This window comes from Papio anubis, chromosome 12 (genome assembly GCF_008728515.1).
Source record: "Papio anubis isolate 15944 chromosome 12, Panubis1.0, whole genome shotgun sequence".
Lineage (NCBI taxonomy): Eukaryota > Metazoa > Chordata > Mammalia > Primates > Cercopithecidae > Papio > Papio anubis.
This window is the reverse complement of record NC_044987.1, coordinates 4,101,617-4,125,123: the sequence shown is the minus strand read 5'-3', so window position 1 is coordinate 4,125,123 and position 23,507 is coordinate 4,101,617. Positions and strand designations below refer to the sequence as shown.

Here is a 23,507-nt window from a genome sequence, read left to right as displayed (position 1 = left end):
TAGGCCAACGTTTCATTCTGTTTCTCAGGCAGGCCATTTTATTTATTCTTATGGCTTGAATTTCTTTCTATGTATTGATTACTCACAAATCTAAGTATTCAGTCCAAGATGTTCTTCTGAGCATCACACCCACGAATCCAACCAGACACTTACTCAACACCTTTACGTGGATGTCTCACAAGATTATGAGACTCAGTATGTCCAAAACTGAGTTCAACATCTTCCCACCCAGGCTGAATTCCTCTGTTTTGTCTTCTATCTTAGAGGTATCACAACCAAAAACTCAGGTATCCAAGCTACAAACTTGTGTGGTTTTTGACTGTAGCCTCTCCTTCATATGTGATGTCCAATCAATAACCAGGTTCTATGGATACTAATTTCTAAACGTCCCTTGAGTCTATTCCTGTCTCTGAATCCCCAATGCTATTCCTTTATTCAACAATCACAGGCACCCCAAATTGCTTCAGGGTCCTCCTAGTTGGACTTCTGGTCTGCAGTCAGCATACTGGAGCCGTGGGGATAGCTTTTTAAAACAGGCTACGTGGTCAAGCCACTGCCTTGTTTAAAAAGTTTTAATGGTTCTCCAGGAAGCAGAGATTGCAGTGACTTGAGATTGCACCACTGCATTCCAGCCTGGGCAACAGAGCAAGACTCCATCTCAAAAAAAAAAAAAAAAGTTTTAGTGGTTCCCATTACTTACCAAGGCCCAGACACATCATGGCTTAAAAGACCCTTCATAGTCTGACTCTAGGTCATCTCTCATTCCTCATCCACTGTCACGTCCTCTGCATGCTTTGTGCACCAGTCGGACCCAGATATGGCAGAAGCTGCAGATGTGGCAGAAGCTGTCCTACCTGAGAAGATTAATAAAGAAATGTCGAGTGAAAAAACCACATACCACCTGTTCTCACTTATAAGAGAGCACTAAACATTAGGTACAGTGGAAATCAAGATGGGAACAATAGACACCAGAGGAGTCCAAAAGAAGGGAGGAAGAGGGGCAGGAGTTGAAAAACGACCTGCTGTGCACTGTGCTCCCAAACCTCAGCCTCACGCAATCTATCTACATAACACACCTGGAAAGTGCACCCCCAAACCTAAAATTAAAAAAGAAATTTGGTTGGGTGCGATGCTCACAACTATAATCTCAGCACTTTGGGGGGCCAAGGTGGATGGATCACCTGAGGTCAGGAGCTCGAGACCAGCCTGACCAACATGGAGAAATCCCACCTCTACTAAAAATGCCAAAATTAGCCAGGTGTGATGGTGCATGTCTGTAATCCCAGCTACTCAGGAGGCTGAGGCAGGAGAATTACTTGAACCCAGAAGGCTGAGGTTGAAGTGAACCGAGATTGCACCACTGCATTCCAGCCTGGGTGACAGAGCCAGACTCTGTCTCAAGAAATAAATAAAATAAAATAAAGAATTGTTAAAATGGTAAAAGTCATGTTGTGTATACTTTGCCACAATAAAATAAAAATGGATAAAAAAAAAAAACTTGGGTAAAACAGGGAATCATACAAAAATGACATATACATATGATATGTATTTTATTTCAACTCAAAGCACAGAAATGTCTATTTATTCAGCAATGTCTTGAAATAGGGCCAAGACCTTTTCTTAGAGTGTAACTCGTTTGGTGTTTGGAATCATCTTTTTTGCACAAACCACACCAATAATTGATTATTTATGATTTCTAATTACAAATGGATCAAGACTTAAGAACACTTATGAAGCGATGTAAGTGCGTAATTATTCTACATTTGAAAAACTTTTCTCCCCAAAACTATTACAGTTGTTTTTCCCATATCTAGTTTGATAGCATTTTCTTTTTAGGACTTAGACTCATGAAGTCTCTTCAAAACATTCTACCTAGGATAAAAATAGTAACTTTCTTTTGTAATCATGTTTCATGAGTTTATATAATACCTATTTAAGTCCTATAATTAAAATAACGTTAAGCCTGGCATAAACAGTTTTGGGAACAAATACAGCTGACCCTTGCTAAGCATATAACTCATCCGGTGGAGTGGAAGTACACAGGCTCCCCGGCCTCGCACGCTCCTGTGCTGTGTGTGCACACTCGTCAGTATTTTTTTTTTTTTTTAAGACAGAGTCTTGTTCTGTTGCCCAGGCTGGAGTGCAATGGAGAGATCTCGGCTCACTGCAACCTCTGCCTCCCAGGTACAAGCGATTCTCCTGCCTCAGCCTCCAGAGTAGCTGGGATTACAGGCACCCACCACCATGCCCAGCTACTTTTTTGTATTTTTAGTAGAGATGGGGTTTCACCACGTTAGCCAGGCTGGTCTCAAACTGCTGACCTCAAGTAATCCACCCGCCTCAGCCTCCCAAGTGCTGGGATTACACGTGTGAGCCACTGCACCTGGCCTTTTTTGGAAATGAGTTAACATAAGGGAAGGGTGGTTAAGAGAATGTCTGCTCTATTTGCAGTTCTTTAAATGTTCATCTCCAGGTTTGGCTTATGTAGGTCCTTCCGCTTGAGAACCTCTTTCCTAATTATGTTTCCTACTCATTCTTCTTCATGTCTCAGTGCACTCATCACTCCATCTGATAAGCCTTCCCTAAGGCTCCGGCACTTAGATGCCTCACTTTGTGCTACTGTGTGTTTCTGTTGCTCTCTAGGTTTTCCCAACATTTTGGGGCAGATGATGCCTTTTGCTTGGGTCTGTTCTGTGCCTTATAAGTTGTTTAGCAGCTGATCTCCCCAAGATGCCACTAGCATCCTTCCCCCAGTTACAACACTCAAACATGTCTTCAGATATTATCAATGTCTCCTTAGGGAACAAGATTGCTCTGGTTGAGAATGATTGCTATAGATTACAGATGTTCATTGAATGACTGAATGACCTTAGTTCTTGGATTGCTGCAGAACTGATCAGCAATAAAGCAGCATATAAATTCAGGAAAGTGCTCACGTTCTTTTTAGAACAGTATCTCCATCCTGTAAAATACATTTCAGTGCATTTTTAATTTGGCTCAGTGCTGCTAACCTAGGAAGCTCTTTTTACTACCTACAGGAGAAGAGTGTTAGTGGTGTTTTATATAACTTACTCTGTCTCCCCTTCACCCCAATTTGCCACCTGCCAAAATCTTTGGCCCTCAGAGTGGGAAAAATACACCCTACCAGCCAACTGAAATCTACCAAGTGGATCATGGCCAAGTAAATGTTGAACTGTCTGCTCCTGAAGTTTTTGTGAGAATCAGTTTATGTAAGGGGGCGGGGCTGTGGAGTGAGGAGGCATGGGTTTGAAGTACAGTTAGCTTAACATCCCATCCTATTTAACAGTCTTTCTACATCCCTTGAAAGTAAACTCACCAAACTTCTAGGTGGGAACCCCTTTCCATGTCTCTGCTATCTATGGGACCTTTACTTATTTGTTTCATAAATATTTTTGGGCACCTAATATGTGGCAGACACTGGTTTAAATGCTGGTCATTATGCCTATGTTCGTGTGATTTGCCAAAAAATCAGTTTCATTTATAGGGTTCTTGGCCCCACCTTGGGCTCCATGCTGGGCTGAATCGTCCCTGTCATGTGGTTTGTGGCTCCCACAATTTGAGAAAAGGTTGGGAAGTGATTCAGAGACAAATGAGTGGTTAAGAGGCTGGCTGTGTCTGTTGAGGAATTGCTAAGAACACCCACCGCGGCTGTCTCTTGAGGGAGAATCAGCATGAGGTGCAGGTCTATCTAGAAAAGGGGTCTCATACAGATTTTCAGAGCTTTGTTCTCCAAGTCCACGTGGCATAGAGAAGTGTCAGGCATGAGGGAAACAGGTGAGACGTGGCAAAGCACTTCCTGACATACCTGCTCTCTCCCACCAAGTGATGGGTGGTTCCCCGGACCCACCCTGCGACCGGGCACTGGCTGCCTTGCCATGCCTGCATGCTGGCATCTTGGACTTCAGAGCCTGGGGAATTCTCATGGCAAATCCCTACCTGATAAAACTCTGCTGGGGGAAAACAGGTTTTGATGCACGTTCCCAGGAGTCACTGTTGAGGGTTGTGTTTTTTTTCCTGTGAGCCGTTGGCAGAAGCAGGCTCTAAGACTAACGTCAGAAGGGCAAGGGAGCTTTCTGTTAACTGATCGCCTGCAGAGGATCAGGGAGGAATTTCTGCTGGACTGCCTGCTCTGGTCCACCCTGGCCTCGTTTTCCATCTCTGGATCCTTCCAGCCATGCAAACATACACAGCGTTGCCATGGCGACTCTGAGACAGACACATGCTTGGGAGAAAAGCGTGAGGCAAAATCTCTCCTCTGATGATGTGCTGGGAGGGAAGGAGGCCTTGAACAGGTTTCAAAAGCACCTTGTTTCACCTCCTGATTTTCACACGAGAGCAGCTACCCCAACCATAAACGCAGTGGCCTCTTTTCTTCTGCTTTGCTTGCTGAGGTGACTGCAGCTCTGGGAGACCGGAAGAGGCTCCAGGATGAAAGAGCCTCACACCCTTAAACCCACCCTCAGAATGTGTTGCCAGTCATCAGCTGGGGACACCACTGGATGATCAGGGCTGTCCCTGGTGATTAAACTCATTACCCTCCCACCAGGACCCCTCACTTGTCCTTGTGAGTTTCTGACATGGTCCTCCTCTGTCTCTTCCTCGCCAGCTTGGCTGCCACCCCTCAGGCTGGGGTCACTGGGGCATGGCCCACCAGCGGCCTCTCCATTCTGGCCCAGCTCCAGCCGTCCTGTGAGCTCAAGTGGACTCAGCTTTCCAGGTCATTCTGGAGAGATCTGGTCATGACCACATCACTCTGGATTCTGGTGCATTTCCAGCATTTTTCCCAGGTGAAATCAGGCTTAAATGAATATTACGCAGTGACAGGAAAAACAGCTGCTGCCTAAAGAAAGAACACACACAGCAGAAGAGAAATGATGGTGGCGATGGAGGTGGGGTAGATGTTCAGTGGGGGGCCCTGGAGGCGGGGGTGGGGTTGGGGGAACAGCGGCAGGGTTTATTTGTCAGCCCCCACCATGCTGGGTGTGTCCCGAATGCCCGTTCTGATTACTTGGTAATGTTTTTTGGGTGCTGTGCTGAGAAAGTGTGCGAGGCTGCATGAGGTTCTGCAGTAGAAAGCCCTGGTGCTCCATGACCAATACCTGTGACTGGTGCAGCAAGAGGGACGTTCCTCCCCTGAAATGAGTGAGTGCATCTTCCCTGAAGGTGAGTGTGGAGAAAGTCCATCACCAGGGTCCTGTTTGGAGGAGAAGCAGCAGATCTGAATGAATCAACTTTCATCAAGTCACACCATGGCTCTAGGAGAGCCAGCCCACTTTGTCATCAAGCCCCACATTCCCTGGCTGGCTGACTTTCAGCCTCCAATTTGACCTGGCCCAGAGCAATTTCAACTCCTGTTCTCAGCACACCCCTCCTGCTGTGGTCGGGCACGTGGCCTTCTTAGTCCTTGAAGGTAGCCCCCAACACCTGTTTCCATGCTCTAGTCCAAGGCCCGCTCTCCTTCCTCTGGCTTCCTGAAATCCCTCACGTTGAAGGCCAAGTTCAGGACCATGCCCTCCACACACCTTGTAGACAGCACCACCCGTGGTGGTCTCTCCTCTTCTGCCCTTTTCTCTGTAGTCTGTGCATTCCAGATCGGCACATGAGCTTTTGTGTGTGTGTGTGCACAGTGACTCCTGGGAATGTCCAAGGTGCCAGCACACAGGCATGGCAAGGCAGCCAGTGCCCGGTCCCTCTCCTGGCTTCCTTTGTGTTAGGCACAGATGGGAATTCAAGGCAGAGATGATATTCTGCCTTTACTTCATTGCTGGAGATAGGATCAGACTTGTGGGACCTGCTTGGTTACCACCTGCTGAGATTCTATTTTCTTTTATAATTTTATATGGTAGATGTAGCACACTCTTGGTTGCTTACCCAGTGTGCATTTCCCTTCTCTGCCTTGGTCACAGAACCCAATTTTATTTCAGTTAGTGCGATGCCCAGTTAAAAGGTATCCTTTCCATTTTATTATAAAGCTAAGAGTTAACATTGAAATGTGAGCAAACGTGGACAGAGATGGATGTGTTACAAATATTTTCTCCCAATGTGTGGCTTGTCTTATTTTCTTTTCCAAAGACTAAAAGTCTTTCATTTTGATGACTTCCAGTTTATCGCTTTTCTCTCTTCTAGGTCATGTTTTCTGTGTCATATCTGAGAAGACTCTTCCTGACCCATAGTAACAAAGATTTTCTTCTAGGGTTTTTGTAGTTTTAGCACTTAGTCATAGGCCTGTGATCATTTTGAGTTCATGTTTAGATATGGTGTGTGGTAAGCATCAAGGTTCAATTTTTTTTCTTAATGTATTGTTATTATTATTATTTTTGAGACAGAGTATCGCTTTGTTGCCCAGGCTGGAGTGCAGTGGTGCAATCACAGCTCACTGCAGCCTCAACCTCCCATTTTATTTTTGTTTTTGCAATGATTCCAGCCCCATGTATTAAAATCACCCAGAGTTTAACCTAGCATTAGAGACCTCTGTGGATTTGCTTAGGGAGTTTTGGAACACTTCAAGTTGCTTGGAACTTTTTGTGTGTATGTGCTCGTGTGATTTGGGGATGGAAGGGTGGTGGAAGTGGAGATGACTAACAGCTTTCACCAGATTCTGGAAGATGCTTATCTCCCAGAAGCTTAAACATCTCCACTGTAGTGTAACAAGCAAGGCCTTTTTCTTCACCTCACTGAACAAAGGGAGCTACAGAAGAGAGAAAGGGATGTCAAAGACTGCGTGTGAGCTGCTTTCGAATTCCTGGGAAGAAAATAATATGAACTTTGGGGAGTAAGCCTGTAAAAACATACACAAATTATTCTTAATAATAGCATTAAAGCCAAGGCAGTAAAACTTTGTTAAATCTGATACTAGGCATCTTTAACATAGCACATAATTCAAAGCAACTGCATGGTTGTTTTAAGTTCATTCTTCTGGGCCGCTGTGTTTTAAATAGATGAACCTTACTGAGCAAGAGAGTTTAAAATCTAAGTTGAAAATGAAATTTTAATTAAGGGGATTTTGTGAATATGGCTAGAATGAGTATTCTGCATTCAGGATCTTATAGTCCCCAAATGTCAACTAGGTCTAATCACCAGAGATCATTGGCCCCCTCACTCTACTGGATTGGCCACAAGGCTCTGAAAACATGAGCCGCCTAACTCCCGGAGCTGCAAAATGTCCGTTTCCCTGGGCTAGAGCAGCAGCAGCCACTTCCCCATGAGGGTGAGGAAATTCAATATCTTCCTGATGGGAGACAGAGCCAGACTCCCACCGGCTGTTCTTTCACTCTAGCAGCTGCTTGCCCTACATTTTCCACGTTTCTGGTCAGGCCGCCCATCAGCCGACCCTTCCAAGTCACCGCTTCCTGAGAGCCCTCCAGTGTGACTCAGACCAATCCCATGGGGCTCCCTTGAGCCATGGAAGGCGCAGAACCAGAGAGCTGGACGGAATCTTGGACATGAGCTGCTCTGAGCCCTTTCATTTTCAGAGAAGAAAATTGAAGCCCAGAGAAATAAGGCCGGTTGCCCAAGGTCACACAGTTAGAGGTAGAACTGAAACTAGATGCTGGGTTATCCTGACGTGAGGCCAACATTCTTTCTATGATAGACGGAGTAGAAAAATGGAAAAAAGCACAAACTTAGGGCTCAGACAGATCTAGGTTTGGATTCTGACTTTTTGTTCACAATCTGTGTTACTTTGCGAAAGGCACTTTAGCTTTCTAAGCTTTAGTGTCCTCATTGGAAAACAGAGATAAATATGCGGCAGATATTAAGTTCCTTTTCTGGACTGGCACATGCTATTTTTGGTTCTGAGTACATAGCTGGAAATGAAAAGAACCAAGTCCCTTGGCCCAAGGCATAGAACTTACATCCCAGTGTGTGAAGGATAATACCAGTGCTTCTGAGGTTATTGTAAGGATTCAAAGAGACAAAAAATGTGAATGTAAGCCCAGTTCCTGGCAGAGTAGGTATCTAGTAAATGGTAACAGCAATTATAATTATTACTTTATGTTCCAAATGTCAGTCTCCACAAAGAAGGCCAACTCCTGGGATATAAGGGTTCTGTCTCAGTTTCCTCACCAGCACCCCAGTATATAGGACCCCCAGGAAGCCCTGGCAATCTTCGGTGCTCAGAATCCTGCCCTAACCTACTGTCAAACCCTTAGTTCTTGCTTCTGAATTCATCTGACATCCTATTGACTGACCTGTATGCTACCTTTGCTTCTCAGCTGGGACTCCTTTGGAGAGCCTGAAAGGTGGTCTTGCTGGGACTGGAGACCACCTGACAGCCCACTGTGTCCTGCAGCTTGGATCATCCCAATGGCCTGCTTAGCTCCCTTGTGCTCCCCTGGCCTCTGAGCCACAGCCATTAGATCCTGGCTCTGGCCTGCCATTTGGCTCCTGACCCCTCATGTGGGGTTGGCTTTCTCTCTCCTGTCTAGCCCCAGCCCTGCCTGGCACCTCTTGAGCTGCCAATGATGCAATTCCTATTGGTAGTCCAGCAAAAGGCCTTAGAGCTGGAAGCAGTTATACCCTGCCTTGGTCTCAACCATGTCAAAGTCCAGGGTCCATTCTGAAGTAACAAGACTCACATCTAGGGAGAGACGCCCTTGACTTCTAGGAACCACCCACTCTGTACTCTTTCCACCCTCCCCTCATATATGAAGCAGGGTGAGCCATGACTTGGGTTGATGGGTGTTGTGGCAACTTTCAGAAAGGAGAGGAAATGGAAATTTGAATGACCCATGTACACATAGCGGAATGCTGCAATCACATGCCTTTCCTCTCACTGCCAAATCTCAATGGTGTTCTTACGAATTTTTCCTAATATATTGGAGTCTCCAATCCCCATTCAATCCCCAGGCTCTCCAAAGCAGAAGATATTGGGACTGGAAAATGAGCAATATATATTTAAGGGAGTATGTTTCTGTACAAGAAGCCAATTTCTGAATAGTTCATCCCTCCTCGCTTTCTCTTTAGTAAAGATAACTGAGACTCAGGTAATGATGGCCAACAATGATGAAGCACTCAGAGATCCTGTTCTAAGTAGTTTACATATATTAATCTATGTAAGCCTCAAAACAACCTTGTGAGGTAGGCACTATCAAAATTCACTTTATTTCGGATGAAGAAACCAAAGCACCAAGAGCTTAAGTAATTGGTCCTAGGACACAGAGCAAGGATAACAATGCTGGCAACCTGGCTCCTGAGCCATTATGCAATACCACCTATGATCCACTTTCTGCTCAGTAGCCCACACAAGAGAAATGTCTTTTATCTTATCTCAGGCAAAAGCAGTAATTTAATACGAGTGTGCATTCCAGCCACATTTTGTTGTCAGAAACCGTTACCAGGGGCAGCGATGGAATGTGAGGCATGATGGTATGTGCCAGGCTGTGGTTTCTTTCCCTGTTGCATCAGGGCACCTCCTTTCTCTCTTCACTTGGAAAGTTAGGCTGCAGCCTGCTGTCTCTCCTCAGTGGCAGCACTGAGGAGGACAGAGTGGGGAGGCCCTCTCTTTGCTCAGATTGTCTCTTTTCGAAAGAACTTGGTTCCCAGAAGATTTGTAAATCGAGGTGTGCTTGAAGGGGAAGTGATAATTCTGATTGGTAAATCGGGGATCAGGAACTGGGCAAGTGCAGCTCAGACCCTCCCCTCTCCTCATGCTCCTTGTATCTACCCAAGGCACTAACAGTCTCCTCTGCTTCTGCAGCAGAGATTTTAGAGCGTAGGTTCTGCTTTTGCTGATGGGCTAGAACTGCTATGGCTGAGAGGTTACGTACGTGGGATTTCAGAGTTCAGTGTTAGGAAGCCTGTTATTGCTGCAAATTTAGGTTGTATTTTCCAACAATTATGTCAGTAATTAAGTTGATATTTGGATCTTCCAGCCTCAGTTGGTTCTAAACACAGACACAGAAAAGAGCAGATAATTATTGTTCACCCCTCATTCCTAACCATTTCCTTTCCTATCGCTGGAGTTGGCTGAATTGGTCATGAGATATAGTTCAAAAATACGTAGGTACATTTGCACAAATACATGTAGAGAGCTAAAAACCAATAATCGCAAGCATTTCAAGGAAGGTTGTATGTGGTGGTTTCATTACTTCTATCAGTTGAGTCTACTGTGTTTGCAAGCTACAATCTGAGAAGACTGAGTGTTCCAAAGTAAATTATCTATTGTGTGTGGGTCTAAGTTGTCTTTTAAAGCTGTCTTTTCAAGTAGGCAGAATAGATTGCAGAAATAGGAAAAGAGCAGTGGTAGTGCCAAAACAATGCTGGGCTTGGGTCAAAAACAAATACGAGCTTTGGTTAGCCTAGATTTGGTGACCCCATGCCTTGGCACACAGGAAATAATTAATTAGAAAGATAAATAGGTATGTGTCATTTAAAAGAATGTGTTCACTGCCACAATTTATATAAAATAAATACCATGTTCCTGGGTTTCTATTTATAGCAGACATTTTCACATTCACCACCTCAGTTATTATCATGACCAACATTTTGAGGAAGCTGAGAAACAGAGATTGAGGTTAAGTGACTTGTATAGAATCATATAGCAAGAGGTGAGATTTGAACTCATGTTTATTCATAGCAGGGTATATCATCTTTCCACTATATGATGTTATGGACACAGAATTGCATTAAGTGTGGACATAGTCACTATTTTTAGGAAACTTAACACTTGAACTGAAAGGATAAAAATACACCCATGATAAGAAATTAACAACCAAATATGCTCAAAGAGCTAAAGGAAAGCATAAACAAAAAACTAAAGAAAATCTGGAAAACAATGCAAAACTGAAGTGAGAAGATGGAAATTATATAAAGGAACAAAACAGAAACTCTGGAGCCAAAAATATTGTAACTGAAGTAAAAATTTTAATAGAGGGATTTAACAGCAGATTTGAGCAGGCAGAAGGAAGAATAAGTGGATGTGAAGATAGGACAATTGGAATGATCAAGTCTAAGGAACAGAAAGAAAAAGAATTTTAAAAAGTAAAAAGAGCCTAAGGGTCCTGTGCACACCATCAGGTGGACCAACATATGCACTGCATGAGTCCCAGAAGGAGAAAAGAGAGAAATTAATAGAAAGGTTATTTGATGACACAATGGCTGAAAATTTCCCCACTTTGATGAAAGATATGAGTCTACAAATCCAAGAATCTCAACAACTTCAAGTATAATAAACTCAAAGAAAATCACACTGACATGTTATCATCAAGCTCTAGATTCTTGAAATAAGTAAGAGATTGTGATTCATTGTTGTATTAGTCCATTTCATTGCTGCTGATAAAGACATAGCTGAGACTGGGTAATTTACAAAAGAAAGGTTTATTGGACTTACACGTCCACATGGCTGGGGAGGCCTCACAATCATGGCAGAAGGCAAGGAGGAGCAAGTCGCATCTTACATGGATGGCCACAGGCAAAAAGAGAGCTTGTGTAGAGAAGCTCCTGTTTTGAAACCATCAGATCTCATAAGACCCATTCACTGTCACGAAAACAGCACAGGAAAGACCCGCCCCGAAGATTCAATCATCTCCCACTGGGTCCCTCCCACAACACATGGGAATTATTGTAGCTACAAGATGAGATTTGGGTGGGTATACAGAACCAAACCATATCAGTTATGCACATCGAGTCCTCAATAGAATTATTAGCTAATTTTTTATTAGATAATTTGGAGGCCAGATGGCAGTGACCTTAAAATGCTGAAGGAAAAATCCTGAAAACCAAAAATTGTGTACTGGCAAAACTGTCCTTTAAAAATAAAAGAGAAATTAAGCATTCTAGTAAACAAAAGATGAAGGAGCTCATTTAAACTAGCACTGCTCAACAAGAAATGCTAATAGGAGTTCTTCAGAATGAAATGAAGGAATGCTAAATAGTAACTCAAAGCTGTATGAAGAAATAAAGATCTCCAGTAAAGTTGAAAATATGGGCAAATATAAAAGCTGATATTATTATCATTTTGACTGATATGTTTACTTCTTATTTTCTATAGAATTTAAAAGACAAAGGAATAAAATAATTGCAAATTTCTTAATTAAACAATGCATAAGATGTAATATGTGACATCAGTAACATAAAAGAAGAGGGCAGAGCTACATAAGATTAGTTATGGTATGTGATTAAGGTTAAGCTGGTATTAATTCAAAATAAATAGCTGCAAATTTAGGATATTATATATGACCCCCATGGTAACCACAAAAAAAGTATCTGTAGACTATACAAAGAAGGAAATCAGAAAGGAGTCAAAATGTGTCACTACAAAATATCGACTAAACCCATACAAGGCAGTAATGGAAAAAATAAAAGACAGAAAACAAATGCAAAATGGCAAGAGTAAGTTCTTTCTTATCAGTAATTACTTTAAATGTAAATAGATTAAATTCTCCAATAAAAAGGCATAGATTGGCAGAATGGGCTACAAAAAAAGATTCAATTATATGCTATGTGCAAGAGATTCACTTTAGATCTGAGGCGACAAATAGATTGGAAGTGAAAGAATGGAAAAATATATTCTATACCAATAGTCACCAAAAGAGAGCTGGGTGGTTGTATTAATTCCAGGCAAAACAGACATTAAATCAAAAATTGTTCCAAGAGACAAACAAGTATGTTGTATATTGAAAAAAGAGTCAATTGTCAGAAAAACGTAACAATTGTAAATATACACACATCAAGCATCAGTGTTCCAAAGTACGTGAAGCAAACACTGGCAAAATTGAAGGGAGAGCTCAATATTCCACTTTTAATAATGGGTAGAATAATCAGATAATCAGTAAGGACATAAAAGACTTGAACAACACTGTAAACCAGGTAGATTTAACAGACTTACATACAAAGAATACCACCCAACAATAGCAAAATACACATTTTTCTCAAGTATACCTGGAACGTTCTCCAGGATAGATCATATGTTAGGCCCCAAAATAAGTCTTAATATATTGAGAAAGATTCAAATCATACAAAGCATCTTTTCTGATCACAATGGAAACTAGAAAGAGAAGGAAAACTGGAAAACAGAAGGAAATATATGTGGAAATTAAACAACACACCTTTTTTTTCTAACCCAAGAGTTCATCACAGCTTTATTCACGGTAGCCAAAAACAGGTAAAAATCCAAATAAATTTTCATCAACAGGTGAATTGCAGTCCATCCATACGATGGACTTGTTTGGACAATAAAAAGGAACAAATACAGACAGAAAACAACATTGATGAATATGAAAAAAATGGCATGCCGAGTGAAAAAAAGCCAGACACACAAGGCTACCTCCTGGGTAAATCTATTTACACAATGCTCAAGGACAGGTCAAACTAATCTATGGTGGAGAAAAACCAGAATAGTGGGTGCCAGTGGCAGTGAAGGTGGATATAAATGAGATGGAGCATGAGGGATCCTCCCAGATCAATGATGGACACATTTGTTAGATGTCCATGAGAGGTACAATTATGATTGAAGGATGTTACTGAATGCAAATCATTAAATAGCCATTAATGACTATTCATCAATACTGGCAAACACTAAATACAAGCAAATACCAAATACTAGTAAACTAAGTTCAGGAGCATTTTTTAAACTTTTATTTTAAACATGTACACCAAACCCCCCAGTGACATGCAATTTATGTGTATAACAAACTTGCACATGTACCACTGTACCATGCAGGTTCACTATATAGGTAAATTGTGTGTCACAGGGGTTTGGTGTACAGACTGTTTTGTCACCCAGGTAATAAATATAGTACCCAATAGAAGTTTTTCAATCCTTACCCTTCTACCACCCTCTACTCTAAAGTAGGACCTGGTATCTGTTGTTTCCTTCTTTGTGCCCACGTGTACTCAATGTTTAGCTTCTACTTATATGTGCGAATGTGCAGTATTTGGTTTTCTGTTCCTATGTTAGTTCACTTAGCATAATGGCCTCCAGCTTCATCCGTGCTGCTGCAAAGGGCATAATCTTGTTCTTTTTTATGGCTACATAGTATTCTGTGATACATATGTACCACATTTTCTTTATCCAGTCTACTGTTGAGCACTTAGGTCGATTCCATGTCTTTGCTATTGTCAATAGTGCTACAATAAACATACACACGCACGTGTTTTTATGGTAGAATGATTTATATTCCTTTGGACATATATCCAATAATGGGATTGCTGGATTGAATGATAGTTCTAAGTTCTTTGAGAAATTGCCAAATGGCTTCCCACAGTGGCTGAAGTAATTTACACTCTCACCAGTAGTGTGTAAGCCTTCCCTTTTCTTCACGACCTCACCAGCATCTGTTATTTTTTGACTTTTTGTTAATAGCCATTCTGACTGGTGTGAGATGGTATCTCATTGTGGTTTTGATTTGCATTTCCCTAATGATCAGTGATGAGTATTTTTTCATATGCTGGTTGGCTGCATGTATGTCTTTTTTTGCAAAGTGTCTGTTCATGTCTTTTGCCCACTTTTTAATGAGGTTCTTTGTCTTTTGCTTGTGTTATAAATTTTGTTTAAGTTCCTTATAGATTCTGGATATTAGACCTCTGTTGGATATATAATTTGTAAATGTTTTCTCTCATTCTGTAGGTTGTCTGTTTCTTCTGTTGATAGTTACTTTTGTTGTGCAGAGGCCCTTTAGTTTAATTAAGTCCCATTTGTCAATTTTTGTTTTTGTTGCAATTGCTTTTGTCATCTTCGTCATAAAATCTTTGCCAGGGCCTTTGCCCAGAGTGTTACTTCGTAGGTTTTCTTCTAGGATTTTTATAGTTTTAGGTTTTATGTGTAAGTCTTTAATTCATCTTGAGTTGATTTTGTATGTGATGTAAGGAAGGTGTCCAGTTTCAATCTTAGCCAGTTATCCCAGCACCATTTATTGAATAGGGAGTTCTTTCTCCATTGCTTGTTTTTGTCAACTTTGTTGAAGATCAGATGGTTGTAGACGTGTGGCTTTATTTCTGATTCTCTATTGTGTTCCATTGGTCTATGTGTCTATTTTGGTATCAATACTGTGTTGCTTTGGTTACTATGGCCTTGTAATATAGTTTGAAGCCAGGTAATATGATGCCTTCAGCTTGTTCTTTTTGTTTAGAATTGCTATTCAGGCTCTTTTTTGGTTCTGTATGAATTTTAAAATAATAGTTTTTAAAATGATTCTGTGAAGAATGTCATTGGTAGTTTGATAGGAATAGCATTGAATCTGTAAATTGCTTTGGGCAGTATGGCAATTATAACAATATTGATTCTTCCAATCTATGAGCATAGAATGTTTTTCCATTTGTTTGTGTCATCTCTGATTTCTTTGAGCAATGGTTTGTAATTCTCATTACACAGTTTTTTTTTTTTTTTTTACCTCCCTCGTTAGCCATATTCCTAGATATTTTAATCTTTTATGGCTACTATGAATGGGATTGTGTTCTTGATTTGGCTCTCAGCTTGGATGTTGTTTGTGCATGGAAATGTTGCTGCTTTTTATACATTGATTTTGTATCCTGAAATTGCTGGAGTTGTTTATAGGATCTAGGAGCTTTGGACAGAGACCACTGGGTTTTTTAGTTGCAGAATCATATCTGCAAACAGAGGTAGTTTGACTTCCTGTCTTCCTATTTGGATGCCTTTTATTTCATTCTCTTGCCTGATTGCTCTGGCTACGATTTCCAGTACTATGTTGATTAGGAGTGATAGTGATGAGAGTGGGCATCCTTATCTTGTTCCAATTCTCAAGGCTAATGCTTTCAGCTTTTGCCCATTCAGTATAATGTTGACTATGGTTTTGTCATAGATGGCTCTTATTATTTTGAGATACGTTCCTTCAGTGCTTAGTTTTTTAAGGGTTTTAACATGAAGGGATGTTGCATTTTATCTGCATCTATTGAAATGATCATGTGGTTTTTTGTTTTTAGTTCTGTTTGTGTGATAAATCACATTTATTGATTTGCATATGTTAAATCAACCTTGCATTCCAGGGATAAAGCCTACTTGATCATAGTGGATTAGCTTTGTGATGTGTTGCTGGATTCAGTTTGCTGGTAATTTGCTCAGGATTTTTGCATATATGTTCATTAAGGATGTTGGCCTGAAGTTTTCCTTTTTTGTTTTGTCTCTGCCTAGTTTTGGTATCAAAATGATGCTAGCTTCTTAGAATGAGTTAGGGAGGAGCCCTTCATCCTCAATATTTTGGAAATAGTTTCAGCAGGAATGGTATGAGCTATTCTTTCTATATCTGGTATAATTCAGTTGTGAATCTACCTGGCCCTGGGCTTTTTCTGGTTGATAGGCATTTTATTACTATTCAATTTTGGAACTCATGATTGGTCTGTTCAGGGTTTCAATTTCTTCCTGGATTAATCTTGGGAGGTTGTATGTTTCCAGGAATTTATTCATTGCTTGTAGATTTTCTGGTTTGCGTGCATAGAGGTGTTCATAATAGTCTCTGAGGGATTTTTTGTATTTCTGTAGGTTCAGTGGTAATGCTCCTTTGTCATTTCTGATTGCACTTATTTGGATCTTCTCTCTTTTTCTCTTTATTAGTCTAGCTAGTGGTCCATCAACCTTAACTATTCTTTCAAAGGACAAACCCCTGAATTTGTTGATCTTTTATATGGTTTATTGCATCTCAAGAGCATAGTAAAAGGATTACACTCCTTGATCAAGTGGGTTTTATTCCTACAATGGAAGGATGTTTCAACATCTGAACATCAATAAATGTAATATACCACATTAATAGAATGAAAAAAATACACATAATCATCTTATTGTAGAAGAATAATTTGACAAAATTCAGGACCCTCTCGTGATAAGAAAAGACTCAAAGACTAGGAATAGAAGGAAACTATTAGTAAAGGCCATATATGAAAAACCCATAAGTAATGTCATACTCAATTGTGAAAGACTGTAAGCTTTTACTTTAAGGTTGCAGGAAGAAGATATGGATGCCTGCTTTTGTTATTTCTATTGAACTTAGTATCAGAAGTTCTAGATAAGCAATTAGGCAAGAAGAAGAAATAAAATGCATTCAAATTGGAAATAAAGAAGTAACATTCTCTCTGTTTGCAGCTGATATGATCTTATATGTAGAAAACCCTAAAAATTCCAAACATGAAACAGAGCTAATAAATGAATTCATTAAACGTGCAGAATACAAAACCAATGCATAAAAATCAATTGCATTTTTATTTACTGGCAATGAATAATCCAAAACGAAACTAAGAAAACAATTTCATTTCTAATAGTATCAAAAAGAATGAAATATTTAGGGATACATTTAAACAAGGAGGCAAAAGACTTGTATGATGAAAACTAGAAAACATTGCTGAAAGAAATTAAAGAAGACATAAACAAGTGGAAAGACATTTCATGCCCATGAATTGGAAGACTTACTATTGTTAAGATGACAATACTACCCAAAGAAATCTGCAGACATAATCTAATTCTTATAAAATACCAATGGCAGGTTTCTAAAAAATAGAAAACCCCATCCTAAAATTCATATGTAATCTCAAGAGACTCTGAATATTATTCAGCCTTAATAAAAAATGAAATTCAGCCAAGAAGAAACGGGTCATACTAACTCATCCAAATTCTTTTTTTCTTTTCTTTCTTTCTTTCTTTTTTTTTTTTTTTTTGAGACAGAGTCTTACTCTGTCACCCAGGCTGGAGTGTAGTGGCATGATCTTGGCTCACTGCAAACTCTGCCTCCCAGGTTTAAGCGATTCTTGCGCCTCAGCCTCCTGAGTAGCTGGGATTACAGGCATGTGCTACCACTCCTGGCTAATTATTATTATTATTATTTTTAGAGACTGGGTTTTGGCGTGTTGCCCAGGCTGGTCTCAAACTCCTGACCTCAAACTCCTGACCTCAAGTGATCTGCCTGTCTTAGCTTCCCAAAGTATTGGGATTACGGGCATGAGCCACCACTCCCAGCCTCATCCAAAGTCTTTTTTCTCATTCTCCTCTGTGGTCAATAGCATCCAGAGTCTTGGCAAGATGGCCAGCTGAGCTTTGTGGTCCATATGTGAAATCACATGTGGATTCATATGCATAAACCTTAGAAATAGTACCGAAGTGAAATAAGTTAGACACAAAAGGACAAATACTGTATGATTCCACTTATATGAGTATCTAGAAAAGGCAAATTCATAGAGACAAAGTAGAATTGAGGTTACTAGGGGCTGGGGGTAAGGGTTAAAAAAACTCTTGGGAGTTATTGTTTAATGAATATAGAGATTCTGTTTGAAATGATAAAAAAATTCTGGAAATGGATAGTGGTGATGATTTCACATCATTTTGGGATGTGCTTAATGCCACTAAATTGTAAAATTGTACACTTAAAAGTAGTTAAAATGGTAAATGTTATGTTTACTTTACCGTAGTTAAAAATCTCAGAAAGATTAACTCTCACTTAAAAGACAGCTATAATGTTACGAGTAATATTTTAATTTGTATTTTCTGAAGAACAATGGATCATACTAAATCATCCAAATTCTTTCACCTGTTCTCCTTTATGATCAGTAGCATCCGTGGCCTTTGCAAGATGGCCAGCTGAGCGTTGTGGGACAGTCGGTCCCATATGTGGGGCAGTTCTGTCATTCCTTCAACTCCCCACCTGTCATATATATGAGTCTAACATCCTGATATTTGCTTTAAAACATACATATATATATTTAGGTTTTGCAAATTGGGATGTGGACAAACAGTACATATATATAATGCAGCAGCAATTTTTAAAATTACTCCCTCTGAAAAACTAGTTAAATTGAGGATTCATCTTATAATTAGTGATATATGTAAATTAAAAAGATATAGTTGTGACCCCAAAATATGAATGATATGGGAAGGTCATAAAGGACTAATAGAAAGGAACCAATTAAGAAAACAGGTAAGGAAGATTTCTTGGTGCTAACTTCTGGGGCTGCCTAGAAAGTGGCACAAATTAGAAGAAAGGAGTGTTTACCTTTTAAATAAAGCGAATAGATTAAGTAGAGAGTATTTCTATACTTGTGTCAGGAAATAATGTCAATCAGCATTAAGATCTTTATAGATGCTTATCCATAACCCTCCTAACAAGAGTATAAGGTGGATATTATTATTAACCCCACTTTACAGATGAAGAAATTCAGACACAGAATGAATAATCCCTACAAGGTTTCACAGCTGGTAAGTGGCAGATCTGTGATTTGAACCCAGGTAGTCTGTCTAGAGTTCACCCTCTGACTACTACTAGCTCTACCTGCTTTTGGTAGGAGTCATTAAAATAAAAATGGAAAAAGAAAAAGAAAGGAAATATGTAGTTACTGGATGCTTAAAACTACCAGCAAATGATCATTGAAATTATGTACAAGACACTGACTATTCATTGACCAAGTCCAACACATTGGCTTCAAAGGGACTGCTGCTTGGGGATCTTGAGACAAGTGAACACTAATATAGGAAGTCAGTGTCAATCTGGAAATACGTTAGAGGTATTACAAGTAGAATTTAGCAAGGAGTTAGTCTGAGTATGCCTTATTGTATCTTTGGCAATAAGATAAAAAGTTTAGAGTGTAATGAATTTATAATGGTCAAACACCACAGCCAAGAAGAAAAAACTTCCTATTACCGTGAGTAGGCTAATTCTTATGGGTATATTTTGATCACTGAACAGTGGAAGCACTGTTGGACTTCAGGCCAGTAGTAGGTGAAGGTGCCTCCCTGTGTGTGTGGGGGGGATCTCCCCAGATGGAATGAATCTCAGTGTGTTTTGGGTGTGGGGATATGAGAACGTCTTGGATATGCAGGAGTTATTATATAGTCATAGGTGAATTATTAGGTGCTTGCTTTCATGATTTTCACTTTCAAATAAGAAAATTGAGCCTTAGAAAAATGAAGTAACTCTCTCACAACTGCCACCCCAGTACAGGTCTGTCTGACTTGACCCCAGTGCACTGAACTGAAGAGTTAAGGCAGTCTGAGTCCTTAGCCAGACATATTTCTGGAGCTTTTCTCCAAAAAGCTTGGCAAGTTTTGTGTTGTGCTTTAGTAAGGGAGGTATTCTCTTGTTCTTTTATGTGCTGATTAATGCTTTAGAGTCATTCCAAAGGGAGGCCTCCAGGGATATAGGACTTCCTGTGTTACCCACAAGCTTGATATGTATATCTTTTATGTCTTCCTATGTATATCTTTTATGTCTTCATATAATTAACTGATAAAAATGTTGAATAAGAGATGGCTAGAACTGAGTGGTATTTCAATATAACCTCAAAAGACTGGAATTAAGGGCCAAAACCAATACGATGAAATTCAACTGGTAAAATGTCAAGTCCTGACTTGGTGTAAAGAAAAAATCAGTTTACATAAGTATCAGGTGGTAAAGACCTAGTTTGAAATTTAGTTGACTGCACACTTAAGATAAGCCCACATTGTGAAACAATGAATAAAATAGAGCTTGAATTCTTAGGTTGCATTGCAAGCAGCAGTGACCAGAGCAGGCAAAATGGCAGACCCATTGTACATGGTGCTAGTACCCCATCTAAAGATCATGTTCGAGTCTATATAAAGGAGGCATTGACAACCAGATTCTGGTCAAAGGGAGAGGGATGGTGACTGTTGAGAAAATCATGTCAAATAAGGAATAATTCGGGAAACCTGAAGTAGTTATAGCAGGGCCTGAATAAGAGAAGCCTTGAGGATAGATAAATTACATATTTTCTCCTGGAGCTCACCAGAAATTCTGAATATCTCCCTAGCCAGCAGGCATAGGTGTGGAGAATCATGAGGAAAAGAGAAAGGAAACAGTAGAGGAAAAGGAAAGGGGGCTATCTCAGTCCATCTGCCCCTTTCTAAACCCACACATCATGCTGCCGTTTAACTATGTATGTCTTGGGGTAGCGAGGCCTTCACATCCTAGAGTCCCAGTTGGAAATGGGGCTCAGTCTCCTTTTTGCTTTTAGCTTCCCACTCGGTCCATCCAGGGCCTGTATTCTTTTGCCATGTGCCTGCCCCACCCTGAGGCCAAGACTTGGGTAGACATGGCCTCCTGATGGAAGAAACCCATGGAGCAAACTGTCCAGATGCCTGTGTGGTCTGCACATTAAGGTGTTTTGTAATCCTCTATGATCCGAGCTGACCACATTTGGTTTTTGATACTTACAGGGAGCGTTCAGAATTTAGAGAGAATCTTTCTTCTTTCAACAAAGTCTATTGTCCAGCTGAGAACCCAAGAAAGAACCCAGTAGTTCTTGAAACCACTGCAGCTTGGCTTCTAGGTACATCTATGGAAATTTCTGTCAATGCTCACCTTCTAACTTCCAACTCTTTCCAGGACTCTTTTCAGTGCAATTTTTTTACTGAAATCCTGCAGCATTTGCTTATCCTCATCACTCTTCCTTTGCAAAATTTCTATTCCCTTGTCTTTTGTTCCATACCTCTGGCATGCCTTCTCTTTCCCTCATACAGTTCCTTGCCTTTGCCTGCCCCTTAAATGTTGATATGTCATACGTTCTCATTCATGACCAACTTCTCTTCCTATCCTTATGCCCTTTGGGGTGATTTAATCCACCTGCAGGGTTTTAACCATCACTTATATGTGGATGATGCTCAAGTCTAAATTTCTAGCCCACATGTTTCTTCTGAGATTCAAATTCAACCTGCCCGAAGTCTATCTCCTCATCCTCTAAAATACACCTGAAATTCTCTATCTCATTTGATGGCACAACTGTCCTTATAGTCACCCAAGATAGAAATCGTATGTAGTTGTTGACTCTTTCTACTGTTTCTCTTTTCTCAGAAGCTCTTGAACAGTCTTTTCTTGTCTATCCCTACAGCCAAAGTTTTATATCAGATCCTCCTTTTTTTTCTGCCCAGATAATAGAAACAGCCTCAAAACGGGCCCTGCTGTGCCCAGATCCGTTCCCCTGCAGTTCACTTTCTGCAGGGCAGTCAGAGTGACCTCTTTAAACTTCAACAAAGGATGTCACCACCCCCAGTGATTTCTCCTTTGACTACAGGCTCCATACAGACCCGCGTGTCTCTCCATCACCTTCCTCTCCAGTGTCACCTCCCATCACTTCTAGGCAGACCCCTCTCACTCCAGCAATGAGCAATGGCAGTACAGATGTTCCCCTACTCATTCTGCCCCGCACCCTGGAGCCCCAGCCCCTGTCTTCTCTGTCTCTCCCAACTCTGACAAAAGCGTCCATGTTCCTCCTTCAGGATTCCATACATACTAGATCCTACCAGATAGAATTCCCACCCTCTGCCCAGCCCTGCTTGCATGTGCTCAGGGGAATCAGGTATTCCTAAATGCTCAAGGAAGATCCTCTGAAGACATACACCACTCATTATACTGATTTAGCAAACTTATTTTTCCTATAATATTTATAATTTTTAAAGTGATTGAAGTGCTATAGCATACTCAGTTCAGAAGACCTGGAAGAAAAAACATCACTCACCATCCTACTAGTCCTAGGAACTTCATTATTAAAATATCAACAGTGGAAATATTATTTCCATCACTTTTGTGTGTGTGCGCATACATATAGATTTTTAAGTAATGTGGTGTCATTCAAAATATATTGAGCATTTATCATATGCCAGGAACAGGCCCTACCCTCATTCAACTATAGTCTAGTTGGAGAGTCAGACATTAATCAAAGAGTCACACAAATAAATGCAAGTTACAACTTTATTTACATAGTTGAGAAATGCTAAGAAGGTGAGGCCATGGAGCTCTGAGGACATAACTTAAAGAGAACTGACCTTGTAGGAGATGAGGATGAACAAATTAAGATTTAAAAGAAACTAGGAGTTAACTAACTCAGGAGGGTGGTGTATTGTTGAATTTCTGCATTGAAAGCTTCTTTTCTTCCTTTAGGATTTTCACTTAGCAATAAACTGCAAACATTTTCCTGGTAAAAATTCTTTTGTGACACACAAGTATTTTAGGTATAATATTCAATCATATGGATATATTGAAGTTTAATAAATCCCCTAACATCAGATATTTAAAAGTTTCCTACTTTTTATTATGAATTATGCTGCAATGAATATTTTTGCACATATGTATGTCTTTATGTATGTCTCCAATAATTTCCTAAGGATATATTTCTACAAGTGGGAGTGCTATGTCAAAGGGTGTGCATATTAAGGTTTTTGCAATAGGCTGCCAAATTGCTTTCTGGAAAGGCTCCACTGGTCTGCTTTTCCTTCCATCAGCCACAGCCGGGAATGCCTGCTTCTCGCGGTGGTCACCAGCACTGCATCCTTGCTTCCTTTGGAATCTTTACAGATTTTAATTACCCCCAAAATTGTGTCTTACTGAAGTTTTAGTTTTCATGTCTTTGCTTCCCATCGAGGCTGAACTTTTAAATACATTTTTGGCAGTGCAAATTTCTTTTGCTAGCTGCCTATTTTACCACCGTATTATTTTCAAATTGTCGTTTCAGATCATCATTTTAAAACTGCCCAAGTGTTTGTTTCTTAATAGATCACTGAGGGCAGAGGCTCTTATTTTTGCCCAGTGTATTACTTTAAG

At 40.4% G+C, this 23,507-nt stretch overlaps 1 long non-coding RNA gene across 1 annotated transcript in view; it reads left to right on the top strand.

Moving 5' to 3' along the window:
- Positions 1-2,303: 2,303 nt before the first annotated feature.
- Positions 2,304-23,507, top strand: part of LINC02873 — a 39,874-nt gene continuing 18,670 nt past the window's right edge. The window contains exons 1-2 of the long non-coding RNA XR_004177287.1: positions 2,304-4,808; positions 19,427-19,429. This is a non-coding gene — a long non-coding RNA (long intergenic non-protein coding RNA 2873). The remainder of the gene's footprint in view (positions 4,809-19,426; positions 19,430-23,507) is intronic.